The sequence below is a fragment of the Notolepis coatsorum genome (assembly GCF_963971535.1).
Source record: "Notolepis coatsorum genome assembly, chromosome: 2".
In the NCBI taxonomy this organism is placed as follows: domain Eukaryota; kingdom Metazoa; phylum Chordata; class Actinopteri; order Aulopiformes; family Paralepididae; genus Notolepis; species Notolepis coatsorum.
In genome coordinates this window covers 186720265-186734795 of record NC_140166.1, presented here as the reverse complement: position 1 = coordinate 186734795, position 14531 = coordinate 186720265, and the positions used below count along the sequence as shown (strand labels likewise).

General features: G+C 45.4%; 1 protein-coding gene across 1 annotated transcript in view; it reads left to right on the top strand.

The window, feature by feature from the left end:
- Nucleotides 1-8367: 8367 nt before the first annotated feature.
- The window catches only part of sema6bb (sema domain, transmembrane domain (TM), and cytoplasmic domain, (semaphorin) 6Bb), a gene marked incomplete at its 3' end in the record, with an annotated part of 302720 nt that continues 296556 nt past the window's right edge, over nucleotides 8368-14531 (top strand). The window contains exon 1 of the mRNA XM_084308423.1: nucleotides 8368-8771. The remainder of the gene's footprint in view (nucleotides 8772-14531) is intronic.

Below are 14531 nucleotides of genomic sequence, written 5' to 3'. Positions count from 1 at the left end.
CTAGGCTTGAGTAAATTGTAATGAGCCAAAGGAGAATATCAATTCTATTTAAAAAAAAAAAAAATCTTTGACTGTAAATAACACCATGCTAAAATTGACCAGACCTGAAAAATCTAAGCAAATGAATAAAGGGAAGATGATTAAACAGAAGGTTTTGTAGATACAGTACTGAATTCTGCCATCTTTTTTATAATGTAAATTTCTCCACCATTTTTCATCATATTGCAACACCGTTTTTTGCAAGACGTTCACAGAAAGGTAGAGAAACTAACTGCGTTCTGTTTTATGGCAATAACGTTCAGGTTTGTGGGAGATAATCCCAAAAAATAAGAGAAATTAAAAAGTAAATCCAGAAGTCAGATGATTGACAGGGGCTGGTGTGAGCTGGGTAGGGTAGTTTTTCGAAATTTGAAAGCCCTGAGTCTCTTCCTTCAAAAGACTACACTCACTTTTGGCTGTGCCACTTCCTCCTGTCAATATGCGCCGGTTTCCGACTCAATGCCCTGAGATTTCTATAATCTTATATTTCACTAATAACAGTTAAAATAATTGGTAAACAAACATAATGCTGAAAATATACACTTTTACTGTATATCTCGGGCTTAAGAGGTTAACCCTGTGAGGCCCAAATTAAAAAGAAATTAGCAACTTCAGAGGCCAGAGGGTGGGACATATAAACACATTTACTATCAAATAGCATTGTGAGGCTGAACAACAGGACCAATTGACTATACATGTGCTTAAAGGGGAACTATCTTATAAATGGCTTTTTTCAGTGTTTACCATTGTTTCTTAGCTATGTGGACTTATATTAATAGGATATATGTCTCTAATTCTCATATTGGCGAATTCTTCCAATTCTCCTCTCACAATATTCACCCTCACTGAACTGAGTCATCTGAAAATGTGCATATCTGTGATGTCAGAGATTTCTCAGCTGCATAATAATGTGGCAGTTGATGTGGCAGTTGGCACCAGGCCACACAGTGGTTGGAGCCCAGCCTCAAAACGGCTTAAGATCTTGAGGTAGAAAAATGCGGTTTTTAGTACTTGATTAGAAATACAAAACAATGCATTTAAAAAAAAAAAAACCTAGGTGTTCCATAGACTCACAGGAATTGTGTAAAAGTGCCCAAATAGTGAAAGAAATAGTAAAATAGTTCTCCTTTAACATTTTTTAAATAAACATTATTTTTTTAAATGGCTAAAAGTGATTTTGTAATTTTGCAACCGTGGGTCTCACAGGGTACTTTTAACCCTGTGAGGCCCAAATAAAAAAGACATTAGCAACTTCAGAGGCCAGAGGGTGAGACCTATAAACACATGAAGGGTGCCGTGACTGAAAAAAAAGGTTGGAAACGCTGGTATATGGTGTGGCTCTTTGTGGTACCACAGTAATTTTTTTGTGGCTCTTAGTCTCTGACTGGTTGGCCACCCCTGCTCTAGAGCCTTTACCTTGTCGGTGTCGACTTGGACACCGGCCGCTGACACGATGTGTCCCAGGAATTTCACCTCTGTCTTGAGGAGAAAACACTTCCTGGGCTTGAGTTTGAGCCCATGCTCACGGAGGCGCCCGAACACCAGGTCCAGCTTTTGGCAGTGACTCTCGAAGTCGCTGGCAAACACCAACACATCGTCCAGGTAGACCAACAGGACATCGAAGGCCAGGTCTCCCAGTACCGCGGTCATCAACCGCTGGAACGTTGCCGGGGCGTTGCACAGCCCAAAGAGCATACGGGTCCACTGATAAAGGCCGAAGGGCGTCGTGACGGCCGTCTTCTCTTGGTCCTCTTCTTTCACCGCCACCTGGAAGTAGCCTGCCGTGAGGTCGAGAGAGGAGAAGATCCTGGCCTGCCCCAGGGCGTCTAGGGACTCCTCTATACGGGGTAGAGGATACGCATCTCGGTGCGTCACATTGTTCAAGCGGCAGTAGTCGCAACAGAACCGCACAGAGCCGTCTTTCTTAATTACGATCACGGCTGGCGACGCCCATGGGCTACAGCTCTCCACTAGGACGCCTTGGTCTACCAGGTCCTGCACGTGCCGTTTCACTTCCTGGAAGACGTGGGGCGGTATCCGGCGGTGCCGTTGCTTGATGGGGTGTGCGTCTCCGGTGGGGACGTAGTGGGTGACCGTGGTCATGTAGCCGTAATCTCCATCATCGACTGAGAACACCGTCTTGTGTTTCTCTAACACCTGGTTCAGTCGGCTCACTTGGGCCGGTGTGAGGTCTTGGAGGTTCGCTTGGACGGGCACGACGAGCTCTCGGGTCCTCTCGTCGGCCACCGCCGGTGTCGGGTTGTCTTGGGCGTCAATCGCCGTCACTCTAACTCCTCCGTTGATTACTTCTACGGTCACCCTCTCTTTGGGCCGTACTTGACTGGGACAGTGGAGTTCCGCCAGTCGGGACCGGGGCCGGAGCACGATCTCGGCGTCGGTCGGGTTCATTAGACGCACGGGTACTCTTCCATTCAGGGCGTACGCCACCAGGTTGGCTACTAGTAGGCCGGGTGGCAGGTTGGCACTTGGAGTGCTCTCGAGCATCACGGGACGGCGCATCCCCGCCGACGTCTCGCAGGGGCCTGAGACGATCAGGCGGTCAGGCGGGACCCTTCGTGGGGGGCAGGACCATCTCCTCCTCGGACCAGTCTATCGCCGCCATCATCAAGTCGAGGAACGTCCGTCCCCCGTCCTCCCTCACGTACTTCCTCATCTCCCGTCTCAGCATCTCGTCACTCAGGCCGAGCACGAACTGCTCCTGCAGCCGGGCGGCAGGATCTGTGACCTGTCTGGGGTCTCGGCCCTGAATGCGCCGCATCCGCTCCTGTAGGTCGTACGCGAACTCTCGCACGGTCTCACCGTCTGATTGCCGGCGGTCGAGGAACTCTCCCAGGCGGACACTGACTGGGGTTTTGTCTCCGTACGTCTCCTGCAGCAAACGGAACAGGGCGTCTGGCTCTGGGGTGGTTCCTTCCATGACGAAGCGCACCGTCCGCTTAGCCTCGCCCTTTAAGTGCTGCTGTACGAACTCCGCCTGTTCGTCGCCGGGCACTCTGCTGATCCGGAAATGGGCTTTCATTTCCCGGATCCAGTCCTCCACCGGCGACTCCCCTCTCTCTTTTCCCCCTCCGAACTCACTGCATTTTCGGTCCCGTTGGACATACACGGTCTGCGAGGGGGGCGGGCGGGATTCGCGGCCGTCCCTGTCGAGGGCGGCTTGGGTCCTTTCCAGGGCCAGCGCCTGTCGGTCCAGGAGGCCTGCTTGTCGGTGGGCTTTGTCCACCAGGGCCTTCACCTCCGGTAGAGCCGCCTGAGTGTAGCGCTTCTCCTGGAGTGCCTGCTCGGTCAACTCCTACACTGCTTCGGCTTGCTGCTTTAGTAGTGCCGCCTGAGTCCGACACTCTTCCTGCAGCTCCTCGAACTTCGCCGCCATCTCCTGCGCGGCGCGGGTCTGTTCGTCTATCATCATGGTCTCTCTACTGGTCGACGTCAAGGAAGTGGAGTAGGATGTTGATCCTGTTCGTGACGCCAAATGTAGCAGGGTGGATTATCCCTGCTTTATGGGAGTGGTTGTACACGGCCACCTGGTAGCGGGATGCAGTAGATTCTAATCTATCTGAACCCCCGTCTTTGGGCCCGGAACGTCGAACTCGGGGGCCCAGGATGGGGCCCAGGATTTACTAACCTGGGGGGTGGTACTCTGGTCCTCCTCGCCTTCCAGGGCGGTCAGCAGTAGCTCCCCACACACTCTCACTTCCCCCAGTACCTCCGTTAGCCCTCCCACACCTGGTGACTGTTAGTTGAATAAAGATATTGCGCTCCCCCAAACCAGTACCCTTCCTTGACAACCTGTAGAGGCCTTTAACCATGTGATGCGAATAGGGTGGGAAGGGTTAAATAATAATACTACGGTCATATATTTACCCAGTCAACAAAGGTTAGAATACGGGCTCAGTAATAGACACACACACACCGTGCTCCCATCTACGTCTCCTTTATATAAGGCCTGGTCAAGTAGCAATTACAGGTTATAACTTTATGTGGTTCATATGGCATATAATCACATTAGGCACCGGGTGCTCTCACTCACATTATAGGGGAACGCGATTCCCAACATAGGCACCTAGTGCTCAGTACATTAATTCAAAAGCCCCGCTTGGATTAGGGGAAGACCCAGGCACATATCAAGGAGTTCAATGGGAATTCAAGAACGTCACACAGTTATTACAATACAAAAATAAGTTACATGTGGGCCCACGTTACCAAATAAAAGACCTAAGCTAAAGCCGGCTTATAATGGTTGGGGTACCCCTAGACGCTGGTTGTTAGCGTTCGCTTCAAATGAATACTGTTTTGGCACACGAAGTACCGCTGTACTTAACCAAGATGGCGGGTCCACTCTCACCACCCCTCGTCCGGGTGACAAGATGGCCGTCGGGCGATCCCGCGAGCACAGCCAGCGGGCTGGGGTAGGCAGCAGGGGCAGTGGCTGAACTGGAGGAGCGTGCTGTGTTGTGGCGATCTCTGCTGGAAGAAGAGGTGTCCTCGGCTGCGTCAACGAGACGTCCACTGCGGGGCTGCTGACTGGGCTGGCGCGCTCTAAACTGTTTGCTACCTTAAACACCGCTAAACTGTGGGTCTTGGTGAACCCTCCTGCTATCGCCTGTACTGCTAACGCAACGTGGCTGTATGCACCACCGGTCTTCAGCGACGCTCGCCTTGTGGTATACTCAGAGTCACTATAGCCGTTAGCAGCAAGCTAATATACCGCTTACACTTCTAGGATAACACGTTATTTACTGACGTTGGTTCTTCTTTCCGTTTCGCTTATTCACACACTTCTCTATCGCTTGTACTTCTAGGATAACCCGTGTTATAGCAAAGTACTTGTTATCTCCCGTTGCTCTTCAACGGGGCTCTTCGAGAGCACACGCCCGTTCACGTTCGAGGTCACTGTCGAAGAGGACTTCCTTCTGTTCCGCCCTCCAGGTAACCATCTCTCACTCGCTGCTCCTTTCTCCTCCGCTCCGCCTGCCACCACTGCCCCCTGCTGGCGACCGCAACTGGTCCCACTATTCTCCACTTGCACAACCTGAAAGTAGGCACTTCCGGCTGACTTCCGGTTGCGAATGGTACTTCCTGTCCCATCCAAATACATTGTTTTTAGCTACTTTTCTCCCGTTATTTAAACAACTTTGTCGTCACAGAGAGACAATGAAATGTTTGTATTATTATAGTATAGAATGTATTTAATAAGCAAACGTTTGTCAGCAGGGTTTTTGGGCTGTATTTCATGTAAAAACGTTTACTGTTAGTTTACTTGCTCACGCTAATTAAGGCTAATGCTGGCTAACAGAAGCTAGCGCAAGAAACGACACCGCAAAGTATTGTTTATAGTGCATTTCTTGCCACCTTATAGCATTTGTACATTTGTATGACAGTCTATAATGCTCCCGTGAGGTTTTTCCGGACGTTTTGGTAATGATTTTCACTATAAAATCATATTTCTAAATGACAGGAAGTTGATAAACTGTCCGGAATAGCTTTGAGCTAACGATCTTTGCCGATGCATTCCATTCTAAACGTAACGTTAGTTGTTCAAAACATTACCTGTCTATATAATTTGTTCCTCAACGTTATATAGACAGGTAATGTTTTGTAAACTAACTGCAGCCTGCTACAGTTAGAAGCTAACGTTAGCCAGCAAGCTGCAGCCTGCTACATTTAGAAGCTAACGTTAGCCAGCAAGCTGCAGCCTGCTACAGTTAGAAGCTAACGTTAGCCAGCAAGCTGCAGCCTGCTATAGTTAGAAGCGAATGTTGAGGAACAAATTATATAGACAGGTAATGTTTTGAACAACTAACGTTACGTTTAGAATGGAATGCATCGGCAAAGATCGTTAGCTCAAAGCTATTCCGGCCAGTTTTCATCAACTTCCTGTAATTTAGAAATATGATTTTATAGTGAAAAGCATTACCAAAACGTCCGGAAAAACCTCACGGGAGCATTATAGACTGTCATACAAATGTACAAATGCACTATAAACAATACTTTGCGGCGTCATTTCTTGCGCTAGCTTCTGTTAGCCAGCATTAGCCTTAATTAGCGTGAGCAAGTAAACTAACAGTAAACGTTTTTACATGAAATACAGCCCAAAAACCCTGCTGACAAACGTTTGCTTATTAAATACATTCTATACTATAATAATAGAAACGTTTCATTGCCTCTCTGTGACGACAAAGTTGTTTAAATAACGGGAGAAAAGTAGCTAAAAACAATGTATTTGGATGGGACAGGAAGTACCATTCGCAACTGGAAGTCAGCCGGAAGTGCCTACTTTCAGGTTGTGCAAGTGGAGAATAGGACACTCAAGGCAGGAATAAAGATGCTTCAATGTCACGTTAATGGTCCATATCGAAGCCGGAGGAAGAAGAGCACCTCGCATCATTAGTCCGGGCGAGATATCAAAAAGGAACACTGTTTATCACGTCTTTGTGCACACAGGGGAAGTAACAGGTTAAGTCAGCACTTCTGAATAAATAGCAGAATATTCAGGATGCTACAATTGCACAAACTATTTATGATTTATAGTCTGAAATGTGTTGTGCCATGCCCATTTTCTGCATTTGTAGTGCCCCCTATTGGTCCATTTCAAAATCATTTTGGAGACATGTTTCAACAACTTAATAAAAAAGATTTGCCAAATTTGGTGATGTTTGGACAAACTGACATTGACTTATGGCCAAATCTTTCGTCAGGCCCATGCAGGTGTCCCCTTTTGGGCCATTTCAAATGAGTTTTACACACATGGTTCAACAGTGTTATGAAACATATCCTGCCCGTTTTGTAATGATTCGACAAAGAACGGTTGATTTATAGTCTGATGTCTGTTAAGCCTTTTCGATTTTATTTTAATTTGAAACGCCCCCTAGTGGTTGATGTGAATTAAACTTTTAGGGTATATTTCAAGTACTTATGTGGACATATCTTGCACGTTTTTTGATTCACAGCTATCTTGAGCACGCACGCACGCACACGCACACACGCACGCACGCACACACACACACACACACACACACACACACACACACACACACACACACACACACACACACACACACACACACACACACACACACACACACACACACACACACACACACACACACACACAAACTGATTGCAATATCTCTCCCCAGGCAAAACTCCTAGAGACAAAAAAAAAAAAAAAAAAAAAAAAAAAAAATAATAATAATAATAATAATAATAATAATAATAATAATAATAATAATAATAATAATAATAATAATAATAATAATAATAATAATAATAATAATAATAATAATAATAATAATAATAATAATAATAATAATAATAATAATAATAATAATAATAATAATAAAGGTATTGGCTAAAGTGGCCTAGTATGAAAACTCCCACACTAAAATCCATCCTATGACAGACATATGAAGCTATTAGGAAATACGGGCAGGTCAGTCTGTTGTTTCTGAAGAGTATATGTGTTGGGCAAGCACTTGGTTGATTCATTTCCCAGATAATGCTCACTGTCTGTCACAACGAAATTGGTCTGAATAACGTACTTTCAGTTTTATTTCACATCAGTGCAATTCCCATTACAATATGTGACTGTGACAACAAATATATATGTTCCGGTTTCAAGAGTAATTTTTTCCCTTATGTGTGAATCTTTTGAGATAGTTAATTTGTTAAGTGTTTTAAGTAACCCTATAGTGTGCCCTTCCAATGACATCATTTACTCTCTCGCAAAACAACACCGTAATTTGTCTAATTAAACCCAATTAATCAATTCCATTCCAGTCGCCACACAACTCTGCTTCAGGTTTTGGCACTAACTGGGGTTTGGAGTCTGTGTGGTGGATGACAGCAGGGAGCAGTGCTGGAGAGATGCTGTAGCTTTCTCTCCCGCTGGAGAAACGCTGTTCCTCCCACCTTGCCACAGCTCCAGAGTCTTGCCTAAGGAATATGAACTATTTGTCATGAACCAATGAATGGGACTTTGGTCTCCGCTGAATGCTGGGGCTGTGGGGGCGCATACATGCAGAAGAATGGCTTTTTCTTCCAGCGAGACCCCAAGTGAGAAAGACGCAGCAATGACATTCTACTGGCGAGAGCAGCAGTCGTGCGCAGCAGAATAGCCCAACTGTTGTGGAGGACAGAAGATTGATAACACAACTGGTCGGGTAAAAGAGTGGCAGATGTAATTCTCATACGTTACAGCTGGTTTACTGCCTCTGCCAGTGGTGTGCTGGATGGGCTGTTGTTGCAATCAGGTCCCTTTCATCATTCACAGCTTCCAGCGAACCCAAATTACTTAGGAATTCCGGACGGCTGTCTGCGAGGGAGTACTGCTGCAGAGCCTAACGGGAATGCCATGTGTCGTTGCGCGACATAGAAGCTCTTTGTGGGGTGTTTTGCACCGGGGACAGGTGGTGCTGTGTATGTGCGTGTTGACGCTATAGCAGGGGGGTATGGACACACAACCCCTGAGACAGTTGTCTTTTAGGGATGTCAGGCCGGCGTATACGGGATCAGTTTTTCCCAGAGACAGGTGCGACAGGGAGGAGTAGTTTACAAACGGTTCCAGTCCCAGAGGATCGGGCACTGACTGAAGAAGGCAGCGCCTCTCATCTCTGCCGGATTTTAATCCAGTCGGAAACAGACTGATTGCGTGGAAGTGAGAATTGACCAGTCACAACGTCCCGGGCGCACCTTTTACGCGACAATCGGAGGTAAGTGACCCGGAGCTGTCCAGCGTGGATGTCCGATGTGGGTGTTGGTGGCGGCGCGCTCTGGGGCACTGGCCTCCGTCGCGCCCTGATGCTTTGGGGACACCGTGGTGTCCCTTCATAGAAGACAGTAATGTGATGGAACGAGTCAAAGGAATATTGATAAATAACGCCTAGTTGATCTGTATTTTTCGGCTATGCTGCGTGGCATTGAGTTTAGGTTAGGCCTATGTTTCATTGTTTAATTCTCAATTTCATACTGCGTAGCTCGCAGCCACGCACATAAAGATTTCAACGGTCCTGTGTCAGAAAAGACAGGGCACGATCCATCTATTGATATTGAGTCACTCAGAGGGGTTATCGAACTGAAACGACAGATAGACACCGATATCGGCGATATAGCATATTGACCAGATCATCATCACACTTGTGTAATTTAGAACAACTACAATGTTGCCATTCGGACCTCTTGCTATCACCCAGCTATAAGCATTTTTAGAAATGTTTTACTGTATTTATTTCTGCCCCCCCCCCCCCACACACACACAGTCTAACATAATCAGGTGGATGTAGGCTATTCCTAAAAATATTTCCATATAGGACAATTTTTTCCGTTTGCAATATTTTTGGATCAATTGGATATTGAGTGAGATTGACCATGTAATTGACCAAGACCATTATCACAGCTGTTGTAAAAGTATGGTGATTCTAGGAGAGCAACTCTGATAGGTGACTTATTGTGATCAGCAGCATTTTTAGAAAGTTCTTTGTCTTTATTTGTGGTTTCCCCTCTGGTCTTTAGTATGATATGTTTTTTCTTCTATTGCTATTGCATTTTAAATGTGTAACTTGATTAGAAAAACCTTATTCTCTCAAAAAAAAGCTGTGGAAGCAGCTGACTGTTTATTGTGTGTGTGTGTGTGTGTGTGTGTGTGTGTGTGTGTGTGTGTGTGTGTGTGTGTGTGTGTGTGTGTGTGTGTGTGTGTGTGTGTGTGCATGCTGTTTGGTGTTTGCTATATGTGTGTGTGTTGCATGTTTGCCTGATGCATGTCTGATCAGTATCCAGTTGTATTGCTGGTGGTTGATCTACAAGTCTACCCGCTGGGCCCCATGGTGCCACACACACACACACACACACACACACACACACACACACACACACACACACACACACACACACACACACACACACACACACACACACGTCTCTCTGTGCAGCAGCTGCTGTCTTTACAGTACATTGGGCTAGTTGGCTAGTGTCAGAATCACATTTGTGTTTTTGTGTGAGGGCGGCTAACTCTGAATGGCTGGCTCCAAGTCTCCAAAAGTTTCTCCATTTGGGAGCTCCATGTTTTTGTTGTGGCCTCTGTTTCAAATTCAAATTGCCTTTCAGCATGCCTTTTGTCCAGCTCCAAGGTTTGTGGACTGGAAAGGCAGAGCAAAGTAAGTGAAGTCCCCAAGGGTCAAAGCATTCCTATAATGAGCCCTAGTGTGAGAGAGGAGAGAAGAGAAGTGGAATGAGAGGGAGAAGAGAGAGAAAGAGAAAGAGAAGGGGATAGAAAGAGATCGAGAGAGAGAGATAGAGGAATCTAAAGAAAGTGAGACCGTGGTCCTTGTCCAGTGAGAGCCAGGACTGAGCAGAGAGAATACCACCAACCCTCCCTCCGCTCTGTGTCAATCAGGCTGGAGGGACAAGAGCCCCTTTAATACCTCTTTCTAAGGCCTGTCTCCTGTCTGTCAGTCAGGACCCAGGAGCACGGCCACAGGTTACCAACCTCTTGGTGCCCAGATGTGACACTGTAACTCTGTCTCTCACCTCCATTTTCCTAGAGAGAGCGGAGCAAAGGGAGCGAGATACAGTAGGTGGGTGAAGGAATGGAAGAAGGGATGACGTTGACATTAAAAGAAGGAGTGATGAAAGGAGAGATGATCACGAAGCCAGATGCTGTCCTTATGATCCAAGTTGTTCTTGTTGTGTCTTTAGCACCACGACAGCATGTGGGGTTGTAACCCTTCTGTCATACACACTTTAAAAACTTAAAAATAAATAACAAGAACATAGCATGCTCCGGCTAATTACAGGAGAGCTACTATCAGAAAGAATGATTTAGCAGAGAACAGAGACATTACCTTTCTGTCTGTGAGCTCTCATCGTACCGTGACCACTTAGAGCTGACGCCGGTGTATTGAAGAGTATAGAGAGAGTCGGTACTGTAGCTTTTACCGGTCCAGATGTTCTTGAAGATTAAAGGGGAAATCAACCTTGGAACAGAATAGACATAAGGTTATTCCTTTTGATCTCAGATGATTGATTCAGTATAGTTTTGAGAAGATGAGCAAAGTTCTCCCAAAACTAGAAGTAGGAGAATCTATATGCTCTCTTGGTGATATCATAAAAGCTGCTCTACTGACAGAGAATGGAAGGATGATTTGTGTGTAAAGTGACAGTACCATGGGTTATTTTACAGGGACACAGGGACAGTATTGCATTGAAATAAAACCCATTTGGCACTTGGCAGCCTGTAAATGTTCTAACAAGCTTTCTGTAAATCCTCAAATTTGGTCTCTGTTGTATTATAAATGGAGAGGATGCAAGTTTGCTGTCATTTCAGATCAGAGTTGTGTGTTCTCTCTGGTTCATAGCTTTGGGAGAGTGTTCTTAACTCATTCTGCGCCATTGCTTAATGCGCCAGAGGGCGCTAGTACGCCATCGCTTTAATCAATGGGGGGACTGCGAGATTTGCGAGTGCTTAAAATATATCTTATATTATAGCTATGGGTCTATACCTACCCTGGGTAAATAAAGGTTAAACAAACAAACAAACAAACAAACACCCGTCGATTGTCAGTGAGTTGCTTCCAGTCAACATGTACAAAACGGATTGTTTTTTCATCCGTACATTTCCGTTTTATACCGTTTTGAATATGAATATAGTTTTGGTGATTCTTAGTAAACCCAGGAAAAGACGCGATAATAGCCCTTTAGTGGAATACACTAAACACGTTGTCATTTTTTGCCTGATTATCGAATCTTCCTGAAATCAATGCTAGATTATCATTATTATCCTTCCTCATGCAAGAATGAAATGGACCCTGGAGCGCGGCGCTCCCCCGCAAGAAAGAAATATCAGATCAATGCAAGATTTTATATATAGTGTTCTTACCTTGTCTCTGATGTAATGCAAAAGAAATAATCCAATTATCTGATCGCCATTCCAAATACTGCTTGTGGAGGTCCGTCCCACATTACCGAGCGTTACACATGAATGGGTGGGCGGGGTTAGTGTACCATGCCATCGTTGTAAAGGCCTGCCTTGTCTGAGTATTTAAACCTCAACCGCACGGCTCAGATCGGCCCTGAAAAGAAACTACACCATTTCTAATATAGTGCAATACCTGCTGGAAGGCGTAGACGGCGGTATTTGCCTTTTTGTGAGCTCAGACCAATTCCCAATGATAACATCAGGCTGGATGGATGAAAATGAATGGATATAGCTAATAAAAGAAATAACGATTAAAACCAGACTTTTCTCGTGATTGGCGCTGAACGGTTGGCGAGTTAACCCGACTTTTTACGTGATTGGCGTTGAATGAGTTAAAGCTCAGAAATGCAGAACATCCCACTCCACTGACACATGCCTTCTCTATTTGAACGACCACATCAAACAAGAGGTGGACGCGGGCAAATACTGCGGCATGGTCATGCTGGACCTACAAAAGTCATTTGACACTGTCAAGTGTCAATCACTCCATTTTGATTGACAAGCTAAAAGCAATAGGTTTTGATAGTTTATCAGTGAGTTGGATGCAATCCTGGAGGGGAGAGAATAGATGATGGAGGTAAATGGTACACTATCCCCCCCCCCCCCCTCCCAGTGAGCTGTGGTGTTCCACAAGGAAGCATACTAGGACCGTTACTGTTCCTAATTTATGCAAATGACATGTCATCAGCTTGTGACTGCAACTTGTTCCTGTTCGCGGATGACTCAGCCCTGCTGGTCTCTGACAAGAACAAGTTGCAGGTTGAAAAAACCCTCAGCTCGGAACTCGGCAGAATCTGCACCTGGCTCGCAGATAACAAACTATCATTACACCTGGGAAAAACAGAGTCCATTCTCTTCGGATCAAATAACTAACTCAGCAAGACAAACAGCTTCTCTGTTACAGTGGGTGACAATATTGTCACAAGGAAAGATGAAATTACATACCTGGGGTCCATCCTAGAGGCAAATCTTTCCTGTGACAAAATGGCAAACAATGTAATCAAAAAAGTCAACCAACGAACAAGATTATTGTACCGGATCTCCTCTCTGGTAAACAAGAATGCCCTGAAGACTCTAGCAGGAGCACTCATTCAAGGGTACTACGACTATGCTTGCACCTCATGGTACCAAAGCACCTCAAAGGCACTAAAAACAAGATTACAAACATCACAAAACAAACTGGTCAGACTACTGCTTGACCTTATTCCTAAAACACACCTCACCCCAGCCCATTTTGACAACCTAGGATGGCTTAGAGTAGACGACAGAGTACAGCAACTTGCAATGGGCCTGGTCTACATGATACACTACACCGCTAAGGTACCCATGTACATGTCGAGGTACTTCCAAAAGGTCAGTGAATACCACGACCACAACACCAGAGGGAGTTCCACAAATCATGTGCAACCCAGATTCGGCTCAAACAAGGGACTATTACGCTTTGCAATTATGCCACATATTCATGAAAGAAAATTGGAACAATACATGAAAATAATTTGTTTTACTGAGATCGCTGTTTTCGGCAAAGGGCTAAAGGTGTGATTCTTTTAAAGGTTGACTCGAGGGTTAAGACCTTTTTTTCTGGCTGATTTTGGGATTCACCAACCGTCCCTTGTCTTGGATTCGGCCCTGACTAAGAGCAGGATTTAGGAGCGCTGAATAGCAGTCTTAACTTGACAGACTGTTGTGCTCCGTGTTCTTAAGGGCTTTATTTGGGAGGAATCATAGTGATTCCTTCATGTCAACTCTACAGGCCTCCTTGGAATGAATTAATCATAATTTAAATAAATATGACAATATTTGTACAATAAAAAATTACGCATTTGATTTAGGAAAAATAAATAATAGCACTACACAAACACTGCAAATTACTTTGAATAAATAAATAAATCAGATAAATGTTGTTATTATTTATTGTTGTTCTTATTTATATTTTGGACATTTGTTTATTGTATACATTGTAAGAGCCAGTGGATAAACATTCCACTGCTCATCTTACCGGTATGATGTTGCGTGTGACAAATAAAATCTTGACCTTGCAGGTGGACTTGAACAGCAATCATGTACATTATATTTCCGCATTGCTGTAATTAGCTCTATGTTTTCCTGCAGGTGTGCCTACTCTTCGAACGCGTACTTTTTGGGATTTCATTTGCACACGGCTCTGCTGGCTGGCTTTATAAGGAGCTGCCGGAGGCGTGTCTGTATGCAAATGACCTAGACGGGAACGCGCGTTCATGTTTGTCAATGAGTGACATTCCTCATTGTCGCATCCCAGCTGGGATCGTTTTGGCCACTTAAGACAGCTTCCCCACGCGTTGGTGAATCAGGGTGTACTTGTCGGCGATTCTGTCTTAGTCGGTTCCAAGATGGTTGCCCTAAGAGAAATCTTTTGGCAATGTTGGTGAATGAGACCCAATGTGTGTCCAGGAAACCAGGGGGGGTATGGGCTGACCCAAGGTCCCGGCGCTGATCTCAGTGCTTGGCCATACTTTCTCAG